Source organism: Mesoplodon bidens (genome assembly GCF_964165515.1).
Source record: "Mesoplodon bidens genome assembly, chromosome: 3".
In the NCBI taxonomy this organism is placed as follows: Eukaryota; Metazoa; Chordata; class Mammalia; order Artiodactyla; family Ziphiidae; genus Mesoplodon; species Mesoplodon bidens.
The window spans coordinates 46,434,605-46,456,288 of record NC_138178.1 but is presented as its reverse complement, the minus strand read 5'-3'; the positions used below and the strand labels follow the sequence as shown (position 1 = coordinate 46,456,288).

Here is a 21,684-nt window from a genome sequence, read left to right as displayed (position 1 = left end):
GGTGATGATTTCTTAGAAATGACACCAGAAACACAAGCAAAGAAAAATCTATAAACTAGACAACATCAAAATTAAAAACATTTCATTTTAAAGGATACCATAAATAAAGTGAAAAGACAAACCACAGAAAGGGACATAAATTTTGCAAATCTTTTACTTAATAAGAGACCTGTCAAGAATATATAAAAGAGCTATTTTTAAAAGGGCAGGTATCCTGCATAGGCATTCCTTCAAAGAAGATATAGCCAAAAAGGACATGAAAAGGTGTTCAAAATCATTAGTCTTCAGGGAAGTGCAATTCAAACCATAATGAGATACCACTTCACACCAGCTAAGATAACTATAATAAAAAAAGATGGACAATAACAAGTGTTGGAGAAAATGTGGAGAAATTCAAATCTTCAAACACTGTTGGTAAGAATACAGAATTGTGCAGCCACTGTGGAAAACAGTCTGGCAGTTTCTCAAAAGTTCACACATAAAGTTACCACATGATCCAGCAACCCATTCCTAGCTATATACCCAAGAGAAATGAAAACATATACCCTCACAAAAAGTTGTACACAAATATTTATTGCAGAAAAGACAAAAAGTGGAAATGACTCAAATGATAATAAACTGATTAATAGGTAAATAAAAAGTAGTATATTTGTACAATGGAATATTATTCAGCACCAGAAAGGAATGAAGTACTGATGCATACCACAATATGGATGAACCTTGAAAATATGCTATATGAAAGAAGCAATTCACAAAAAAACCACATATCATATGATTCCATTCTAATAGGACCACATATTATATGAAATGTCCAGAATAGGCAAATGTATAGAGACAGAAAGTAGTTCAGTGGTTGCCTAGCCCTGGCAGATGATGGGGGGTTGACTAAAGGGTTGCAAGATTTTTTTGGTGGGGGAGGGGTAATAAAGATGTTCTAAAATTCATTGTGCTGATGGTTGCACAACTCTGTGACTATACTAAAACCAATTAATAGTAATCTTTATATGGGTGAATGGTGGGTATGTGAAATACATCACTCAAGTTGTTAAAACATTAAAAATAAATTATTAAAATTAAAAAGATGGGAAAAGTTATGCCATACTAACACTAATCAAAAGAAAGCTGGAGTAGCTACATTAATTTCAAACAAAGTGATTTCAGAACCAGGAAAACTGTCAGGGATAAAGAGGAGCACTACATAATGATAAAGAGGTCAACTCTCCAAGGATATATAACGATCCTTAATGTGTATGAACCAAAAAGTTGAGTGTCAGAACGCATGAGGCAAAAACTAATAGGAGTGCAAAGAGATATAGAAAAATGTACAAATACATTGGGAAACATCTACACCCCATTTTCAGTAGTTGATAGTTCAGGCAGGCAGAAAATCAGTAAGGATATAATTGCCCTAAACAGCATTATCAATCTGATCTAATTGACATTTAGAGAATACTCCATCCAACAGCAGAATACACATCCTTCTCAAGGTCACACAGAACATTTACCAAGAGAGACTACATCTGGGCCACGAAATGCACATTAATAAATTTAAAAGTATAGAAATCATATTCGTTCCCTAGAATTGCTGTTAAGAAAGTACCACAAACTGGGTGGCTTAAAACAAAAGAAATTTATTGTTTCACAGTCTAGAGACTGGAAGTCCAAAATCAGGGTGTTGGCAGGGCCATGCCCCCTTTGAAACCTGTAGGGGAGAATCCTTCCTTGCATCTTCCTAGCTTCTGGTGGTGGCTGTCACTCCTTGGCATTCCTTGGCTTGTAGCTGCATCATTCCGCTCTCTGCCTCTGTAATCACATAGCATTCTCCCTCTGTGTGTCTGTCTTCACATCACATTTCTTCCAGTCATACTGGATTAGGACCCACCCTAATGACTCATGCTAACTTGATTACATCTGTAAAGACCCAATTTCCAAATAAGGTCATATTCACATGTTAAGGGGAGGGGTGTGTATGTGATGGGTTAGGATTTCAGCATGTCTTTTGGGGGACCACAATTCAACCTGTAACAGAAATTATATAAACTATCTTCTCTGAGGCCATGATGGAATTAAACTAGAAATAAGTAACAGAAAAATAGCTGTAAAATCCCAAAATATTTGGAGATAAAATACACACTTTAAAATAATACATGGGTCAAAGAAGTCTAAAGAGAAATTTTAAAGTATTTTGAACTCAATGAAAATGAAAATACAATTTATCAAAACCTGTAAGATACAATGAAAGCAGCACTTAGAATTTTAGCATTAAATGTATGTATTAGAAAAGAAGGTAAATCTAAAATCAACAGTCTAAGGTTCCACCTTGGGCAATGAGAGAAAGAAGAGCAAAAGAAAAGAAATAATAAAAATTAGAACAGAAATCAATGGAATTGAAAACAGGAAAACAACAGAGAAAATCACAGAAACCAAAATCTGGTTCTTTGAAAGGATCAATAAAATCAATACACCTCTAGCCACACTAACCAAGGGAAAAAGCAAAGGCACAAAATTACCTGTTCTGTTCTTTTATGTGATGGTCAGTCAGGTCAGTCAGGTGCAACCACAAGAGAACGTATAGAAGAGGCTCATGAAAACAAAGTTCATTATACTCATAGGTCCTAGAATTGGGAGGCACACCATGCCATGCAGAGATGTATGGAAAAGCCTCAGCGTAGTTAGGAGGCAGAAAACATGAGTGAAGGGAAAACCTAGACTACCCTATAGAAAAAGCAAGGCAGAGTGAACAGTTTAGGATTGGCTAGTTTGAATCATTTCAGCAGCCTTTAAGCTTTAGGGTCTGTTCCTAGTTGCCTGGTATCTGGCCCTGGGATGATTAAAACAGAGGAATATTGCTTCCTGAGGTGTACAGGCCAGATAGAGGAGGTATGACTCTGCATTGGTCAGTTGGTATATTTAAGGTACACTCCTGGCTGAGCCCTTTGCTATCTCCAAGAATTGGCTATGCCAAGGAGTCTCTCCCCAGCCAGAAAGCTTTTTTAAGATGTAAAAACACAATAATATACAGAAAAAAATGTTTAAACAAACAATACAATACCATTATCAGAAACAGAATAGGGATCATCTTTAATTATCCCATGAACACTAAAAGAAAAATAAAGGAATACTATCAGCAACTGTATACCCAGAAATTTGATAAATTAGATGAAATGAACCAATTCCTTGAAAGACGCAAACTATCAAAATTCACTCAAGGAGAAATAGATAATCTGAGTATCAAGGACTGAATCAATAACTTTCCAGGAAAGAAAGCACCAGGCCCAGATGGCTTCACTGATGAATTCAACTAACATTCAAGGATGAAATGATACCAATTCTCCACAATCTCTTTTAAAAAACGGAAATAAAGAGCACACTTCCTAACTTATTCTATGAGTCCAGCATTACCCTAATACCAAAAGCAGTTAAGGACATTATAAGAAGAAAAAACTATGGACTGATATCTCTCATGAACATAGATGTAAAACTCTTTAACAAATATTAGCAGATTGAACCAACAATGTACAAAAAGAATTATACAACACAACCAAGTGGGATCTATTCTAGGTGAAAGAGGACAGTTCAACATTCTAAAATCACTCAGTATAATTTAGTACATAAAGAGGATAAAGAAGAAAAATCATACAAGCATACAAATTGATGCAGCAAAAGCTTTTGAGACAATCCAACAACATTCCTGGTAAAAAATTCTCAGCAAACTAGCAATAGAGGGGAACGTCCTCAACTTGATAAAGAGCATCTACAAAATACCTACATCCAGCATCATAGTTAATAGTGAGAAACTGAATGCTTTCCTCCAAAGATCAGGAACAAGACAAGGATATCCTCTCTCACCATTCTTATTTACTCTCACACCTAAAGTCCTAGCTAATAATAAGGCAAGAAAAGGAAATAAAAGGTATACAGATTGGAAATGAAGAAATAAAATACCTTCGTTTGCAGATGACATGAGTGTCTATGGAGAAATCCCAAGGAATCAACAAAAATCTTCTGGAACTTATAAGCAAGATTGATAAAACAAAATGTAGTATATACATACAATGAAACTTGGATACACATTATAAGATGGATGAACCTTGAAAACATGCTAAGTGAAATAAGCCAGACACAAAAGAACAAATATTGTATGATTCTACTTATATGAGGTATATAGAATAGACAAATTCAGAGACAGAAAATAGAATAGAGGTTACCAGGAAATGAGGAGAGGGGACTGACATGTTATTTTTTTAATGGGTACAGAGTTTCTGTTTGGGATGATCAAAAAGTTCTGGAAATGGACGATTGTGATCACTGAACACTGTTATGAATATATTTAATGCCACCAGATTGTAAACTTAAAAGTAGTTACAATGATAAATTTTATGTTATGTATATTTTTCTACAGTAAAAAAATTCCAATAGAGGGGCAGCCTACAAAATACCTGATCAGTACTCCTGAAAACTATCAAGGTCAGGCAAAGCAAGGAAAGTTTGAGAGACTGTCACAACCAAGAGGAGCCTAAGGAAACATGACAAGTTAGTGTAAAGTGGTATCCTGGATCGAATCCAGAAGCAGAAAAAGACATTAGGTTTAAAAACCAAAGAAATATGAATAAACTATGGACTTAGTTAATGACAGTGTATCAATAATGGTTCATTAATTCTAACAAATGTACTATACTAATGCAAGATGTTAATAATAAGGGAAATTGGGTGCAGGATATATGGGAACTCTGTACTCTATTCTCAATTTATCTGCAAATCTAATTCTGTTCTAAAAAATAAACTCTATTTAAAAAAAAAATAAGCTGAGGGCTTCCCTGGTGGTGCAGTGGTTGAGAGTCCGCCTGCGATGCAGGGGACACGGGTTCGTGCCCCAGTCCGGGAGGATCCCACATGCCGCAGTGGCTGGACCCATGAGCCATGGGCCCATGCAGCCTGTGAGTCCGGAGCCTGTGCTCCGCAACGGGAGAGGACACAACAGTGAGAGGCCCGTGTACCGCAAAAAAAAAAAAAAAAAAAAAAAAGCTGAAAGAGACTTCTCCAAAAGAATTGTAAGCTAAATCATCTGGGGCATCCTTGTACTGCAAAACAACCAGATTCTATTAAAACAAACAAACCATCAAATGGACAAATATATATGCATTGCTGAAAACTTGAAGGAAGAAGAGAAAATTTCTATGTATCCTGCTGACATCTCCCCCTCCAGCTCTTTGCTCCCTCAAATAAACAAAACTGATTCTGTGAATAGGCAATTTAAAATAAAGGGACTAATCTGAGAAAATGCCCATAAAAGAACTGTGCTCAGTCTGTGTTTAAGTCAACAGTAATATGAAGGAGCCGAACTTGAGACCCTTGCTCTAAGCTACTAAACTAAATGAAAAGGCTAAAGTAGTTCCAGACTGGTAGTGCCCCCAGGCTCCCAGCAGAATCAAACACAAATCCTCTTCAGAGAAAAACATCTCTAATTAAGCCCACCAGATTCCGGAATTAAGATCGAGAAAATGTGAGTTCACCATCAAAAACCACCAAGCATAAAGGAAACAAATCACCATTAGTGAAAAATGGGAAGAAATAATAAATATTTAGAACTCCCAAGAGAGATATTAAAATTGTATCAGCTGTGAAATATAGAATATATATTTAGAAAATATTTAAAGAAATAAGGGATAGAACCATAATGATGAGCAAGCAACAAGAGACTATCAGGAATGACCAAGCAAATGTGACAAATACTCAAATTAAGCTCTCAGACATCAAATACACATTTGTTGAAATGAAAACACTCAGTGGATAGGTTGAATGGCAGATTAGACATAGACGATTTGTAAAGCATAAAATATCTAAGAAAATTATCCAGAATGAACAGAGAATGATAAGGACATGGGAAATACAAAAGAAATGTAAAACAATTGCAGAAGTTAGACTGAGAAGGTCTGACATATAAATAAGCAGATTCCAAGGACAGATTTTTAGAATTGAGAAGCAATATTACAAAAGTTAATTACTTAGAATCTTCTAGGACTTAGGAAAGACATGAATGCACAGATTCAAGAAGCACAGAGTGTCACAAAGAGGATAAATTTAAAAATCTATTCTTATGCCTGTCATAAAATCCAAAACACCAAAGAAAAAGAAAAGATCTTTAAAGCAGCCAAAGAGAAAAAAGACAGACAACCCAGAAAGAAGCAATTAGACTGAAAGCGGATGTTTTAATAGCAGTACTGGAAGCTAGAAGACACTAAAATAATGAGTGAAATCCTAGGATAATAAGCCCCATTACAAATGAGAATTTGGGTCAAATATGATTGGTGATTAATCACCAATTAATCATTAATGATTGGCTGCCTTTTGCCTAGCCCCAAATTGGTTGGGATAAACTTTTATCTTCTGGGATAGGAATGTGGATGGGGTACAGGATATGGAGGAAAGGGTAAGGCTGGGTGAGAAAAAAGTAAGCACACTCTCGCAGGAAACAGGGAGGCAGGGGCCCTTTATTGCCATTATTCTTCTAGCTAAATCTCCTTTGATTAGACTGACTAAATGGGCCCCAGCTAAACAGGAGGTTACTATTAATGCTGCCACTGACCTGGAAGTTCCAGCCAGTGAGACAGGATCCAGAATTGGCACCACTGATGTTTATTTTGAAGCAAACAGCCACCACCAAGTGGTGCTAAACCACAACCAGGATGAGCAAAGATTTTAATTATAGAGCCAGACCACTAGAACTTCTAGCCAACCAGCTAGACAGACTCAGATGATTCATTTCTTTAATTTTCACAATAAGCCCACCCTTCTTTTTACACAATTGAAATTTTTCGTCTTCATGAATCTTATTATGAGGGGGTCTTATTATACCCTCAAAGTGATCAAAGAAAATAATTTCAGTCTAGATCTGTGTACTCAGTCTCTAATATTATATTGCAAGAGAGAGGGAGAAATAAAGATATCTTCAGATAAATAAAACCTAAGAGAGTTACCACCCACATACTCATACTAAAGGAACTTCAAAATGATGTAATTCAGGAAGAAAGAAAATAATACCAGAAGAACATTTTGAGACGCCAGAAGAATGGTAATCAAATAAAATGGTAAATGTGCATGTAGGTCTAAATAAATAATTTCTCTAAAATTCCTATCAATAATAATGGCTACCATGTGGTATTTTTTAAAGAAAAAAGTAAGACTAAAAATTTTATTCTCATCAAACTGGCAGTAGAAGGAAACCTCTTCACCCTGATAAAAAGCATCTCAAAAAAAACTATATCTAACCTCATACTTAATGATAAAAAACCAAATGCTGTTCCCTCATATGAGGAACAAAACAGGAATTTCTACTCTCACTACTCCTATTCATAATCATACTGGACATTATGAATGATGGTTCTATCCTGTGCAATAAGGTAAGTTAATCAATCAAACAATCTTGGAAAAGAGGAAGTAAAACTGTTTCTATTCACAGATGACATGATTGTCTATTTCAAAAATTCTGAAAAATCTACCCCCGAAAATCTAAGGAGCTACTTACTAAGTTTAGCAAAGTTGTAAGATACAAGGTCAATATAACAAAACTAATTGTAATTCTATATACTAGCAATGAACAATTGGAAATTAAATTTTGAAATGCAGCACTATTTACAATAGGACCAAAAGAACATGAAGCGCTTACGTAAAAATCTACCAAAATATGTGCAAAATCTATATGCTGAAAACTGCAAAGCATTGATGAAAGATTTCAAAGAAGAGCAAAAAAAATGGAAAGATATTCCATGTTCCTGATTTAGGAGACTTAATATTGTGAAGATGTCAGTTCCCTCCATTCAACATCCCAGCAAGATTTTTGTGGAAATCAACAAACTGATTCTAAAATTTATGTGGAATGACAAAGGAACTAGGCTAGATAAAACAATTTTGAGAAAGAAGAGCAATGTTGGAGGACTCACAATACCTAATTTTAAAAGTACAGTAATGAAGACAGTGTAGTACTGACAAAAAATGTAGACACGTGGGTCAATGGAAGAGAACAGGGTCTAGAAGTAGACCCACACATTTTAATAAAGGTGCAAAGGCATTCAATGGAGCCAGAGAATAGGCTTTTAAACAAATATTGCTAGAACAATTATAAATCCATATGAGGAAAAGTTAACCTTGATCCACACTTCACACCATATAAAAACCAATTTGGCAGTGTTTTATAAAGTTAGATATATGGTTACCATACAACACAGCAATTTAGTTTGTAATTACCCAAGACAAATGAAAACATATATCAAAGACAAAAGGCCATATACTATATGATTCCACTAATACTAAATTCTGGAAAAGGCAAACCATAGTGACTGAAAGCAGATCGATGGTCACCTGGAACTGGAGGAGGGAGGAAGGCCTTGACTGGAAAGGGCCACGCGGAATTTTTAGTTGTTGGAAATGTTCTATACCTTGATTGTGGTGGTGGACACCTGACTGCATATAAGTGTCAAAGCTCATTAAGCTATACACTTAAAATGGGTGAACTTTACTGTGTGTAAGTTATTCCTCAATAAAGCTGGAGAAAAACAGATTGGTTAAGACATTCCTAAAAATTCCTATACTCAGTCTGACTTGTTTGAATCGCTTTTCAACTGACTCAAGAATATCCATCCTTCTCCATATAATACTTTCTTCTGTATTATCAAGTTTAGTTGTGCAACTTTTATTGAGTGCACTACTATTTTCTCCAGATTTTCTTCCATGCTTCTGACTCCATTTTGCAAGTTTTGGAGTGAATATTCAAGCAGTGATGATCACATTGTTTCTGCCACTTATCTGACTGTAACTATAAGATGCCTTCTGACTTCAGATATATTAAAATGTGAAGAAAAAAAAGGACATGTTAGAACTGAAATGTGGTAGAAGCAAATAATGTTTAAATCCTGGTGAAATTAACCTTTTATTATTATGTAATAATCTGTCTATCTCCAATAATGCTTTTTAGTTGGTCAATTGTATATGCTATAAAAATAACTAACTTGGCATTCTTTTCATTGGTCATGTTCCTGGTCTATCTTTTCCCCATCTTTTTACTTTTGGACATAAGTCCTGCTTTGCCAATTCAAGGACTCTAAAAAGCCAATGCTGGTGTTCAGCAGAGTTTACAATGCCCAATGGGAGAGAGGTGGATATCTCACAGAGCAGTAGCAGTACCTTTAAGGTAAGATTTGTTTGTAACTACAAGACAGACACCTCTAGGGACTCCTAGTAATAACTGAAGGACACTGCAAAAGTGCATAATATCCTCTTTAAGCAGGTGGAGCAAAAGCCAGCCACATCTGAGTATTAATGTAAGAATGATTCTTACCTCTGACCCTAAGTGATCTAACTCAGGATACAAATGTGCAAAGTATATAAACACATTTAAAAGCGAGGAAAGTTTCCACTAAAATGTCAGCCTTTGTTATCACATATGATTTTTTAAAATCTGTATGTTCTAATTTACTAAAAAGAGCACATATTACTTTTGTAATATTTATAATGCTAAAAATAAAATGAAACAAATATGAAGTTACCCATCTAAAATACAATGGAAAGATTGAGCAATAAGCAGACTGGGAAAAGTTCTCTGGATTTGGCAAGAAAGAAGCCACTGGCCTCAGGAAGGATATTTATAGTAAAGTAGAAGAATTAGAAGCCATGTTATAAGGGAATGAGTGGAAGGCAATTACTATCAACAGCATGTTTGAGGAATGTGGTGCCAAAAGATGGTTGCATAATTCTTTGAATTCGTCCATATCCCCAAATCTGAAGCTTAGGCCTAACCAACTGAATTGCCTCTTGCCAATTTCTTTACGTATGGCACTTTAAATTTTTACCACGTCATCTCTTTTTGCTAGATTTTTTCCACTTTTTGTTATATTTTATTTTAATTAAGTCATTTAAAACTCACAATTTTAATCATGGTCAAAAATTTTTTTTACTAATATTAATGTAACTTTAAAAGAAGCTAGTATTCACAATTCAGAAAGCTGTAGGTTATAATTTTCAAAAATGCTCTCTATTAATTTAGAGTGCTAATATGGTTTTGTTTTTTTCCCCAGTGTTTTTATAGAGATATCAGAAATTCAGTAGTAATTGTTATTTTCATTTTTTTACTTAAAAACATCCAAAGCTGAACATTTCATCGTGGCATCATTGGGAAGTGACTATTCATTTTTCAACATAGTTGTCCTGAAGGGAAATAGCAGAACCAAAAACAACAGCATATACATTAATTTAATTAAATTTAATTAAAACAAGCTTATAAAATCTGAGTATTTCTCAACAAATGCAAACAATATAATAAATCAAATATACTATACACCAAAATGCATAAAGTAGTTATAAACAGAAAACAAGTACAGTCCAGTCAGGGCAATATGAAAAGGACTATGGAACTCACTTAATTTATCTCTTCCTGGTCATAAGTTTAGTAGAAAAACTTTAAATGTGTTTTCCAGCTTCAGTTATCAAAGAACTTTGTGACAAAATTCATACAGGGAAAGTTCTCACTTTCTCTTCACCCACAGAAAAAGGTGCTGTTATTAATATATGGATTAGCTCTTCAATATTTTATGATAAGTGTAGATGCCTAAGTAAATCCTGTTTATTCAAATTACTTGCTTTCAAATTATTATGAGAAAAAATATTTCTTATAATATTAATTCAATACATGCACCCCAATCTTCATAGCAGCATTATTTACAATAGCCAAGATATGGAAGCAACCATAAGTGCCCATTGTCAGATGAATGGAATATTACTCAGCCACGAAAAAGAATTAAATTCTGCCATTAGCAACTACATGGATGGACCTAGAGAGTATTATGCTTAGTGAAATAAGTCAAAGACAAATATTGTATGTTATCACTTATATATGGAATTTAAAAATAAAACGAATGTATATAACAAAACAGAAACAGACTCACAGATATAGAGAACAAACTGGTAGTTACCAATGGGGAGAGGGAAGGGGGAGGGATGAGAGGGGGTACGGGATTAAGAGACACAAAATACTATGTATAAAATAAATAAGCAACAAGGAGATATTGTACAGCACAGAGAAATATAGCCCTTATTTTGTGATTACTTTAAATGGAGTATAATCTATGAAAATACTGAATCACTCTACAGGTTGTACACATAAAACTAATATAATATTGTAAGTCAACTATTCTTCAATTAAAAAAAAAGTCAACCTTTTATAAGAGTCACACTGAATGAATAAAATGAATAGTCAAGAAAAATTTCTTTCCATCTCACCACTATCCCTAACTAAGCATGTTTATATAATCTATTTGGGGAGGGAGAGATGATTTCTGGATGTTCTTCTTCCCCAGCAGATTGACAACTGGCAGCAAACAAGACACATTCACACACACTATTCTTTGTTATGTATTTTTCAGCAGCTGTTCCCTACCTTCAAACATTGTGTAATTAATGTCAGATGAAGTCAGAAAAGAGTGTGTAAAATCCGCAGCCCTTCTTGAGCAAAAGCTGAGCCTTAGCTTTAATTATTCAAAATTTTCTCTATGCCAGTGTTTATGTGTAATAATTATTAGACCTGGTTGAAAAGTTGTACCATATTTTGATCTGTCATCCCCCAAATGACAGAGATCTCCTCAAGCCCTGCCCTGATAATACCAATCTTCTGGTGTCTTTCAGATAATACTTGTTACCTACAAGATGACTAAAAGACTCAGCTGTCAGTCAAGTCATGGAGGGCACGTATCACCTCTCACAATACCTCTCTTGAATAAGGAAGTACTCTTTGATAAACTTTTCAAACAGTGCTTTTGATTTCCTCCACTTTAAATGGAACTTGCCCATTCGAAACTAGTCTTTCATAATTCAATTCTGCAAATATTTGGAAAAAATTAGGAATGTTTGTAATTCTATGTAGTCACCACATGTACTTTGAAATAATGTTTTGGGGTGATGAGAATGTATAAAACAGAGCATTTAGCTATGGAAACATTGTGAAAACAAGCAGGAGTTTGAAGGATGTTGTGAATTCTGGACCTTTATCCAATAACATTCATCACTTTGAGTGTGACACGAATAAACATTTGCAGTTGATTCAATAATATGGAGCTAGAAACTAGAAACAGAAAAGGTTTATTGGGGGGCGGGTAGCTAATGAGAATTCAGCTCAAAATGTGCACGACGCAAACACAGCTTGGTAATTGTAAGTATCTAAGATATCCTTAACATTAACTAGAATGGAATCCCAACCTACTTAAAGTATTTTTAAAGTTTCAGATGAAATTATACTATAGAATCATCACATTTTAGAGGAGTACAGTATTTGGCATAGGCCCTTCATTTTCAATAATTAGGAAATCAATTGCTAGAGAGATTTAAAAATTCATTCAAGGTTACATGGTTCATTAACAGTAACTTTGGGGTTAAAAGCCAGGTTTTTATGACCCCTAACCCCATTGTTTTTGACAAAATTTTAAATTAGAATAATACTTTAATTTTATAACCAGTATAATAATTTATTTTTCTCTAAAGTGTTTCAAAATCAGAATTTAACCCTTAGACATGTTAAAAGTACAACGTTTAAGAAAACAATCCTGTCCCGACATTGTGTCTACAGCCAACTATAAAATGTATAAAAATAAAATACATGCTATTTCAGAGGTATAAATTGGGCTGGATAGGAAAATCCATTACATATAAAGCTATATGTTAGCAGTTTATAAAATGTTTAAATGATGTTGGAGGAAATGAGACTGAAAAAATGTAAAAGTCAAGACAATATGATAGAATTTGTGATTCAGAAAGGGCTAAAACATGTAATAGATGTTATAGGAATTCAAGAAGGGAAAGCTCCTAAATGTCTTGAGAAATAAGGAAAAACTTCATGGGGAAGGAAAAAATACATTTGAAGGATTTGACCTGGGCCTTAAAGAATATGTAACATTTGGCAAACATTGGGAAACAAAAGAATCATTTGTATTTGGAGGGAAGGGAAGAGGAGACTGGGATGTCCCATACAGTGGTTAACAGTGGGTAGCAGGGAGTAATAAGGAGTGAAGGACAGTGAGAAAACGTCGAAGGCTCCTTGAACTTTGGAGAAGTACTATATTTTTTTTAATTTTTAAGGAACATTCATCCAACAGCAGTAAATAAAATGAATAGGAAGAGGAGCTCTGTGTGCAGAGGTCCCAGCTAGGAAACTATTTTGGTAATTAGACATTTAAAGCATTTGAAAGAAACAAAATTATACTTTGAAAGACAATATAGTATTGTGCAAAGAACACCCACTTTAGACTCTGATCTGGGTTTGATTCCTGGTTCCACCACCTAATAGCTGTGCAAACTTGGGTATGTAACTTACCTACCCTGAGCCTCAATTTCTACTTGTCAAATGGAGAAACCCATATTGTAGAGTTGTCATGACAATGAATAGGTGGTAAATATGATTATTTTTAAATCCTCTAATTCATAGTTTTTGCACATTTAGAGTAGGCTTCACTGTAGTTAGGCCCTGCCTTTGGGAGGCCTCATAACCAGAGTTGTTTGCCAGTATAATGGAAAGTCTTGTAGGGTAGTGTGTTCTTCATCACTAATAAGCATTCACTCAGAGGCTGAATGAGACCACACATCATGGATACTGTAGAAAAAGATTCTGGCATTGGTTGAGACATTTGTTATGAACTGAATGTTTGTGTCCTCCCAAAATTCATGTTAAAACCCCACTCCCTAATGTGATGGTATAAGGAGGTGGAGCCTTTGGTAGGTAATTAGGGTTACATGAGGTCATGAGGGTGGAGCCCTCTTGAACAGGATTAGTGCCCTTGTAAGAGTCACCAGAGAGCTGGCTTTCTCTCTCTGCTCTCTGCCATGTAAGAATACAATAAGTCAGCAGCCTGCAACCTAGAAGAGGGCTTCTCAAGAACCCAACCATGCTAGCACCCTCATCTCAGAATTCCAGCCTCCAGAACTGTGAGAAATAAATTTCTGTTTTTTATACACAATCCCATTCTATGGTATTTCTCATATACCATATGCCTGAACAGATAAGACAGCATTGAAGTAGATGATTTCTCCAGTGCTAAAATTCTGTTGTTGAAGACTAAAATAATCTTTATAGATGTTACTTCCTAGTAGGAACTTATAGATCAATCAATCATTTAGCACATAGCCCATCGAGGAGGTGTTATCTAAACCCTTGTTACTCAAAGTGCAATCCATGGCCATGGATTAACAGCACCAGTATTACTTGGAAACTTATAAAATGCAGAATCACAGGTCACACCCCACAGCTACTGAATTAGAATCTGCATTTTAACAAGATCCCCAGTAGATTTGTATGCATGTTAAAATTTGAGAAGTACTGATCTGGGCTTTTTAGGATTGTAAGGAACAGTCTCATGTTATTTCAATTAATGAGTCTATTGTGGATATACAGGAGGAGGTCACTGGAAGAAGAGGAAATAGTCTCAAAAGCCATATAGCCAGGCCATGGAGAACTGGGGTGTCATTAAGAAAACAACAGAACTTTAGCAATCTACTTACTTCCTCATACAGACAACAGTAGACTTTCATTGCTCCCCATTCTAGTGCTCCACAACTCAGTCACTGTCTTTATTGCTACTGCTCCGGGCAAGAACAGTGAAATAACCCTTTCAAAGCAAGTGTCTCATTCAAACTCTCCAAGAGAAGTCTTTGTTGGTATTGGCCAGTTATGGGGCACCTGGGCACCACTCTTGGCCAAAGCTCTCATAATAGGCTCACTCATCTGCTTGCCAGGTCATTTGCTACCTTTGGGTCTAATCAACTGTGGTTATGGTGTTGAGATCCTATAAACCTGAGCATGGCCACCTATGCTTAAGGGCTGCTACTGGTCTATTTGTTCAGAAAGGGGCTGTGAGCAGGTCAGGCAACCAAACATTAGGCCCTATATTATAACGATCCAAATATTTGTTTATCAGTTTTGTATAAGAATATGAAAGAACTTACCTTAGGTAGTTTAGATAATGAGCTGAATTGGAGAGAAGATGGAGAGGGAAAAATAATGATTCAAAGATATTTAGAAATGTAGTTTTCAAGCACTCTCATCTAGTGTGAAATTATGTTACAGAGCTTAGTCTTTATTAACTGACTATCTTATTTCAGAGTTTGGGTGGAGTAACTAAAATTTTGTGCATGAAAAGCTTATTTTTAAATTTCAAAGTAATATATTTCTGATGTGATGGCAAACATGTTTCCTGCTATTCAGTAACCTGATATAAAAGCATCATATTACAGTAAGAATACTGAAAACAACAGAGATAATAAACAAGAAGTGCCATCAGCCACTTCATTGTCAAGAGAAGTAAATAATTTAAATAGGTTTATACTAATGGAAGACACAGGGCAGAGCTTGAAATAGAAATGCAGCAATTAACATCTCCACCTGCACCTCACACCTAACACCTCATCACTCAACACTTTCCAACCTACTCCTGTCTGGGAGTCCTTTTAAACCTGCACAAGCTAACTTCCCAGAATGAAGTTAATTCCCCAAAGTATCGAAGTTGCTTCTTTTTCAATCTTGTTCACCTTATAATAGCTTTAAGCTCACTTACAGGGATGGATACCTTCACACCAAGAGCTTCATTATGTGCTTACCACGCATCCTCTCCCACTCATCTCAAGTACTAAGGAGAATGACAACAGTGTCTAAAGTGCCTCCTTAACAAAGTTAGGTACTAGGATTTAGAGAAATCAAGAGAAAGCATACTGTGTACCTCAACTTGGTATTTTCGTTAAAATAACATTTTGAATGATTAAAGAAATACACAGTGCCAGATAAAATAGCAGTTCTCTCTTTCACACATAACTCAATCTTTGTGACTACATTTAAAATGATTTTATGAAGCCAGAAATTTTTTGAGCTCAATATTTTGGCAACTGCTAAGTCTGACTGCTTAAGACATTTGCTGAATCCAGAGTTAATAACCTCTAGCTAGGCCTGATATTTTGCCTAGCTAAAAACCTAGAGATCAGTCAAGGATTATTCTGCCGTCCTTTCATTTTTCTCCATTCAAAACAATATTACACAACATGCAAATACCACCACATTGGCTGTAGTCCAACCCTTGTGCAGTTTTAGTCCTCTGCTTGTGACATAATTTTTTATGTTCAAGTGAAACTACACACTGACATTTTGGGGGCAAATCCAGAGGATTTTGCCTGCAACAGATATGTTCTTCAAAGGAGGATGGAGTTCTAACCTTCTTAAAATTGCTGTTTGTGCTGAAATGTTCAATAATGATGGTATCCTATCATAACTCCATTATCTCATTTGAGACAGTTTATTAGGCAGATCTTTCTTTGTCCTTTACTGGAGACAATAAACAGAAACCTGGCATAAATTTCAAACAAAGTTACTTTGGATCCATGATTGCTATAATGTGAAATTTATCTTTCATAGAAAGGTGCACAAAATCTGGGCAAGACCTACAAAACATGGTTAATAGCCACAAATTATTTTCACCTTTTTCTCAAGAGACAGGGAAAACATTGTATCCTAAGTGTCTGGGGTTTGATAGCCTATGAAGGGAAAATTGACAAGGGTCTCCTGAAACAGTGACCTTCAATCAAGCTATGGAAATGTTTTACAGTTGCCCTTCTTCCATCTTACCAACTCCACTGCCACACATGCTACAGACTCTTTAAACACTCATTATATGGCATATTCTTGCCTGGTCTTGGCCAGCTATCAGTTAATTGACTATCTTCTAAACTGTTACCCCTCCCACAAATATTTTCACTTTAGTTAGGGACCTTTTAAGGACCAATGCAAGCTCAAGGCCTAATGAAATGAATAAAAAAATCATGACATTTTTGGGACCACAACTGATATGTCCCCTAGTAAAAATAAACTAATCATTGAAGATCATCAGACTAAAGGTCAGACTCACCCAGTGCCAGACTAAGTGAGTAGAATCTGGAATTAGTTGCTCTGAATGGAATGAGAACCTTCAGACATCTGTAGGTCCACTATGTAGCTACCTTCTTCTCTGGCCCCCACCATCAGTGCCTACTCAACAGGACATAGATTCTACCTCAGTTCCTAGTTTGAATTGTCATTCCTACTGCTGGGTCTAAAACCCTTTCTAGGACTCCAAGCTACTTGACTGTCTCCATAACCATTCTACCCTACTAGGCCAAGACTTAGATTGAACCCTGTGATTTGACTATCTGGACACTACACCCTTACACACTTACCAACAGGAAAAAAATCATAAAAATCATAATAAAAAATCATAAAATTAAAAATGTATATAATTTTATGATATATATATATATATATATATATCATATCTCATGGCTTGTCAATACAGAATGTTCAACAGAACATTTAGCCTATGTACCAGATCTTGTACTAGACACTAGGGATCTAAAGATAAATAAATAAACTAGGGTCCCTGAGCTCAAATTGTTATAGTCAGTTGGAAAAAATACATACACATTACTAATTTCACTAAAATATAACAAGTGCTATAAGCAGTTTGATACGGGGTCCTATGAAAGCCCAGAGGAACATCTAACCAGCTCTTAGGTAGCTAACTAACTTTCAACCTGAAGGAAGTGGGTGAAAGGGAAGGTTTCTCTGAGGAGATAATGTCTTAACTAATTCTTAACAAATGAATAGATGTTATTTTGGTAAAAAAGAGAGAGGAAAGGAGCTAAAATTCTTGTATGGCCGAGTAAGCTGTTGTACCAACACATTTGTAGTTTATAACAACTATAAACTCTAAACACAATACAAAATAATCACCTGTAGGCACTGAAGGGTGACAAAAGCAGGCAATTTACGGAAGAAAAATTATACTTGGGTGAAGAGAATGGCATGCAGTTTATTTACCGTTTTTATAGCTTTTAACCTGAGGGCAAGCTACAGTTGGAACAACATAGGGTGGCTAAAACTCTGATAGAAAACTCACAGTAATTCTGGTCTGAATAACCAGAGGACAGAGTTTGGAGCAACTGGAAAACAGGACCAGAGAGGAAGAGCCCAGAATTCTGTGTATAAATTCTACCCAAATCTCTAGCTGACCAATGAATTATTCATGCATGGGCAGGCTTCAAGCAACACAGCTAATGATGGATATGAGATTTGCGGTATTTCCCAAAAGACAAAATTTTCAGATTGAGTCTGACAAACAATTTCCTGTTAAAATAACTCTTTAGAGGAATATAGTAGAATCCAGAGTCTCCATAACATTAGTATTCACATTGTCTAAGGTATAACCCAAAGTTACTTGACATGCAGTAATAGGAAAATGTGACTCATTATCAAAATAAAAAACCATCAATGAAGGTTTTGTGATGATCCAAACGTTGGAATTAGCAAACAAGGAACTTAAAGCAGCTATTCTAACTATCAACAGTGAAATTTTGAAAAATTCATTAGGTGGGCTGAACAGCAGAATGGAGATGACAAAGGAACTTCAGAGAGCTTGAAGACAAATCACTAGAAATGATTCCATCTAAACAACAAAGAGAAAAAGGTTGAAAATACGAACAGAGACTCAGGGACCTATGGGAAAATATCAGTAGTTCTAATATATGTGATATATGAGTTACTGAGGTCACAGAAACAGAGGAGATTTAGAATGGGACAAAAGAAATATTTTTTAAAATAATGGCTAAAAACTCCAAATTTGGTGAAAAAAATAAATTTACAGCTTCAAGGAGCTCAGTGATCACAACACATTATAAATATGAAGAAAATCATGCCTACACATCATCATCAAATCTTTGAGAACAGAAGATAATGTAAAAAACCTGAAAGCAGTCAAAGAAAATTGACACATAAAGGGCAACAATAATTTGAATTACTACTTACTTCTCTTCAGAAATAATGGAGGAGAATGGACAATGGGACATCTTTAAAGTGCTAAAAGGAAAAACCTTTAACCCAGAATTCTTTATCCAGCAAAAATATATATCAATAATGAAAGAAAAATTAAGATATTTTCAAATAAAAGAAAAATATGCAAACTTGTCACCAGGAGACCTGTGCAAATTTATCATCAGGAGACCTGAACTATAAAAAATATTATAGAAGTTTTTCAGGCAGAAATGAAATAATACCAGATGGATATTCAAGAAAAAATAAAAAGCATCAGAAATGGCAAATATTGGAGTAAATATAAAATAGTAATTTTCTCTCTTAATGTCTTTTTAAAAGAAGATAAAGTGCATTTCAAGCAAAGGAAACAGCATAAGCAAAGGCCTGAAGATGGGAAATAACATGGTGTGATAAGGAAGTACAAGCAGTTTATTTCTTGTAATGTTACGTGTGATAAGAAGACTGATAGGCATGCCTGCCATGCTGAGGAGCCTGGTCTTAATCTTTAGGTGAAGGTTCTCCAGCCAGAAAATGATATTGTGAGGTCTGTATGTATGTAGATCACTCAGGCTACTCAGTGAAGGATAAATTTGAAGGGGCAGGAAACTCAAGCTATTGCAGTGATCAAAGAGAGATATTAAAGAAAGCACATCAAGAGAACATGATCTGGAGAAGTAATAGTATAGAAGTTTGAGAGAACAGCGTTAAAAATTTTTTGGAGGTAAGATCTGTATGAATTAGAGGTTGTGAGTGAAGTAGAAAAAATATCACTTGGATCATTAAAAAGTTTTGGGGGAGTTTTCCCTCAATATAGACCAATTTACTGCCTAAATTTCTGGTAACATTGTATTGGGCACTAATTCCTGCTACCTGTCTCATTCATAGCCCCTACTTATTGCTCAAACCTCCTACTTAATATCAGGTGACTGTGCCCCATCATCCCCTTGGCAACAGCTATTTTAACTAGGCTGCATGGTAGGCAAAGGAACTGAACAGTCAATGCATAAACCTAGCAAGATCCTATGATGTATCCAGTACCAAAAAATGAACTGAGCTAATCAGATTTTCTCTCTCATGAATTTGAACCAAGAAATCCCAAAATAGGTCATTTAACAGTGGAAGCCAAGGCTAAAACTTCATGTCAAAGAGAGAGGCTAAATGCCTTATGAAATTCTAAGAACTGAATAAGAAATATGGAAAGAAGCAGACACCCCACAAGAGAGTGACACTATAGTTCCAGAGAGAGGGAAAAAGAATAAGCTGATATGCTAGAACTTCCTTGGTTTCTGTGCATGGCATATAATAAAGACTAAGTAAACTTTTTCTTGTTGTATGGAGGAATAAATAAATGAACACACAAATTAAATGAATGATGATGACTTTCTAGTGACAGTTTTTATAAAGCAAAATTTCGTACAGCCTTGTTTTCTACTTCCTCAGAAATTCCTATCCTCCTTATTGTTCCATTTCTATTCCTACACTACACTCACCTCCACTGCATCACGTTTCATGAAGTTCTTTGAACATCTGTATTCTTTTCAAACTAAAAAGCTGAGCTAAATGACTGCCAACTTTGTTGCAATTTTTTCAGTATCTCTGTTTTCCAAAAGGTCCGAAATTCTCAGTATGTACCCATACCAGTGGTGGATAAATTTTGGACTCAAAATCAAACAGCCTTTACAAGTATTAACAGATGTATAGCCTGAAGACCTTATGCAGTTTTGTTTTGTTTTGTTTTGTTTTTGCGGTATGCGGGCCTCTCCCTGCTGTGGCCTCTCCCATTGCGGAGCACAGGCTGCGGACACGCAGGCTCAGCGGCCATGGCTCACGGGCCCAGCCACTCCGCGGCATGTGGGATCTTCCCGGACTGGGGCACGAACCCGTGTCCCCTGCATCGGCAGGCGGACTCTCAACCACTGCGCCACCAGGGAAGCCCCCTTCTGCAGTTTTGAATCACTCAAAATTTGGAGGCTGCACCCCTTCTAGAATCACTCTTGTCCTGAAACCATCTGTGCCCTCTGCACAAGTATCAAGTCTGTGAAGGCATCTTTGGGTAGCTCTCCAGGCTGCTACTGTTTTATACTTTTCCTAGACCAGGTGTTTTGTTTAAATCAGAGCCTAAGTGGAGTGAGGAATGATGATAGTACCTGATCATCACTACAGCAAGACTTCCTGTACTCCAGCTCTGAAACTTTGCCACATTTATTTTAGAATAACACAGCAAAGTATCTGAGCCAGTGGCAGAGACCTCAAGCACAGAGACCCCAAACTACAGTAGAAAAGTATTTTGTACCTACTCAAATTCTAAAAAGTATTTGTATCCTCTTTGGCACCACTGAGTTGAATAGAGGAATAAAGAAAATTTTTTTCTTTAAAAAAAACTTCTAAAAACTCTTAAAAAGAAAGGAGATATTTTCTCACTTCTGCTCCTTAGAATTGCATACTGCTACACATTCTGCTTGAAGGAGGAAATTAGACAGATGAAGAAGGAAACAGAGATGATTAGCCTGTCACTGGAAAGGAATATTAAAGGATGGGAAAACAGAACACATTTGTCAGTTCCTTACCTAACCAGGTGAAATAATTATATTTAATTGTTTCTGAATTATTTAACTATAACATACCCCCAAATCCTTAAGAAAGCCACATTTGTCCCTGAGGAGAGTATTTCAGTCCAATGTAAACTCTTGCTTATTTTTCTTGTACAGAGGCTTTTAAAAAAGTAATTTACTATCTCTTTAGGAACTCATTGCACTGGACCAGTGTTTAGGTGTGTTTATTTCTGCCACCCCTAACCGCAACACCAACTTTTCTCCAGCACA

General features: G+C 35.8%; 1 protein-coding gene across 2 annotated transcripts in view; it reads right to left on the bottom strand.

Annotated features, from left to right (window-relative positions):
- TEX9 (testis expressed 9) overlaps positions 1 to 21,684 on the bottom strand; it is a 221,453-nt gene that overhangs the window by 84,225 nt on the left and 115,544 nt on the right. The window lies entirely within an intron of this gene.